This window comes from Penaeus chinensis, chromosome 43, assembly GCF_019202785.1.
Source record: "Penaeus chinensis breed Huanghai No. 1 chromosome 43, ASM1920278v2, whole genome shotgun sequence".
NCBI lineage: Eukaryota > Metazoa > Arthropoda > Malacostraca > Decapoda > Penaeidae > Penaeus > Penaeus chinensis.
The window spans coordinates 18,945,093-18,947,762 of NC_061861.1; the positions used below are offsets into that span (position 1 = coordinate 18,945,093).

At 33.4% G+C, this 2,670-nt stretch overlaps 1 protein-coding gene across 1 annotated transcript in view; it reads left to right on the forward strand.

The window, feature by feature from the left end:
- LOC125048381 (histone-lysine N-methyltransferase 2D-like) overlaps window positions 1-2,670 on the forward strand; it is a 39,453-nt gene that overhangs the window by 32,600 nt on the left and 4,183 nt on the right. The window lies entirely within an intron of this gene.

A 2,670-nucleotide genomic window follows, 5' to 3' on the forward strand; every position in this document is an offset into this window, starting at 1 on the left:
TCCCCTTAACAAATTATTACAACTACATTACATCAAAATATTCAGTCCAGTTTTTCCCCCATTATTCACACGAATCCAATTTACATTAAGCAACAACCTTTTTTTTTCCTTTGGACTCAAAACCCCTTATCATAACTATAAACCCAATATCGAAACTTTTTTTTTTTCCGCTATTCACATTTCAAAATATTGCGGTTCCCGCAAGCCCTTTCCATATACCCTCCAGCCTCACTAACATTAAAGAAAAACAACAACAACAACAAAAAACAATATTACATACAGCAGCATTTTCTTCCACTATCAATATCTCACAACAACTATTACAGTTATATTGCATAAACGACATTTCAGTTACAGCAGCATTTTCTCTCGCCCCTCTCTTCAACAGCTATTTAAATTATGTACCGAAACGCACATTTAAAAAAGAGTTATAAAAAGCATTTTCTCTCGCCATCTCTCAACAACAAAACTATTACAGTTACATTACAAGAAACGCAACATTAGTTAGAATTACAGCAGTATTTTCTCTATCTAATCAATCTCACAACAAAACTATTACAGTTACATTACAAGAAACGCAACATTAGTTAGAATTACAACAGTATTTTCTCTATTTAATAATTCCCACAAAATTTTTCCATTAATTAAAAACGAACATTAATTTAACTCCGTATTTTCTTATTAATTAAACCACAGTATTTTCTCTTTCTAAATTAATCTCAAAACCTATTTTTAACTCACGTTTTTTTCTCAAAAACCCCGTATTTTCCCAAAATTTCCCACAAACCTATTAAGCCGGCTTCCCCTTGGCCGGGACTTACTGGGCCCCGGGCCCCCCGGGGGGGGGCCCCCCCCGGGGGGAGTGTAAGGAAGCTGCTTTTGCTAAAATTTGCGTATTTTTTTTTTTGGTGTTTTTTTTGTGTTTGATTTGCGTATTTTTTTTTGTGTGTGTTTGATTTTTTTTTTTTTTTTTTTTATTTTTGTTTTTTTTTAATTGATTTTGTGTTTGTGAATTTGGCTGTTTGTTTGTTTGTTTTTTTTGGATAGTTTTTTTGTTTGTATTTTGGATAGTTTATTTATTTGTTTGCTTTTTTTAAAATTTAATTTTGTTTGTGTTTTGAATAGGTTTTTTGTTTGCTTTTCTTTGTTGGTTTGAATAGTTTTGCTTATTCGTTTGTTTTTAAAAAAATTTAAAAATTTTTTGTTTTTACTCCTTTTTTGTTTGGTTTTGGAATGAAATGCCTTTTTTTTTGTTTATGTTTGTGGTTGTGGATTTGGCTAGTGTTTGTTCCTGTTCGTTTGTTGATTTTTGTTTATTCATATTTGTTGTCTGGACTGCGATTTTGTTTTTGTTTTTTTTTGTTTGCATTTTCATGAGTTTTGATTTAGTTTTGTTTATATACCTGTTTATGTTAGCTATTTTGTTTATGTTAGCTTGTTTGTGGTTTTGATTATACTGGTTTATTTTTTTGTTTCCGCTTATTATTGTTAACATTATAATTGTTCTTCTTATTATTATTACTTTTACTATTATTATTGTTATCATTATTCTATTATCATTTATAATTATTATTATTATTACATTATTAAATTTTTTTTATTTTATTTTAAAATTATCATTATTTAAACATCATCATACATTAAAATTTTATTTACTGTTATTATTTGTAGTATTTGCAGTTTTGATTTTCATTTCATATCTTCCCTTTTTTTTTTTTTTTTTTTTTTTTTTTTTTTTTTTTTTTTTTAAACGCTTTACTGGTTATATGTTTACTACCGAAAATTATTGGCAATTATTCGTCATCTCATCTTCCACACTTGAAAAACAATAGTCAATATACCCGTACAGCCACGTAGAGACACATACAAATTTCAGTACACACGTATGCATACCCGTACGACCACGTAGAGACACGTACAGATATCATCAGTACACACGTATGTATACACCGGTACAGAAGATCGAGCTGTGAATGAAGCATCGAAACCTTCTTGGTGTGAAAAATGTTGAAAAAAAGGTATGAATAAGAATGAATAACTTGTGCAAGAGAAATTAACTGTCTCATTGTATCATTTGCATCTTTTGTTCTGTTACTCATCTTTATTCATACATTTCTTTTTAATATAAGGGTTACATTATTTGGGAATGCAAAGTTGAATTTAAAAGGAAAAAGAAGACAAGACAGGACAAATTTTGTTTGCATACGACTGTACGTTCAGTAAGCTAGGAGCTTAAACACACACACAGAAGGAGGAGGAGGAGGAGGAGGGAAGAAGAGGAGGAGGAGGAGGAAAAGGAGAGGAGGGAAGTGAGGGGCAAGGCGGGGAGGAAGAAGGGGGAGGAGGAGGAAGAGGAGGAGGTAGGAGGAGGAGGAGGAGGAGGTAGAAGAAGAGGGGAGGAGGAAGGAGGAGGAGGCAGGGAAGAGGAGGAGGATGAGAAAGAGGCGAGAAGAAGGGGTAGAGAGGAGGGGGAGGAGGTGAAGCAGGGAAGAAAAAGATGAAGAGGTGGAGGCGGAGGCAGAGGAGGATAGGGAAGGAGGGAGGAGCCGAGAGGGCAAAGGCGAATAAGCTGCAGAAAGGGACCGTTGATAAGAGCATTCCTAATTTCAAAGGATTCCAGAATGTCACACGAAGATATTTAAGCATTTTATGAAGGGATTCTCCCGGGTT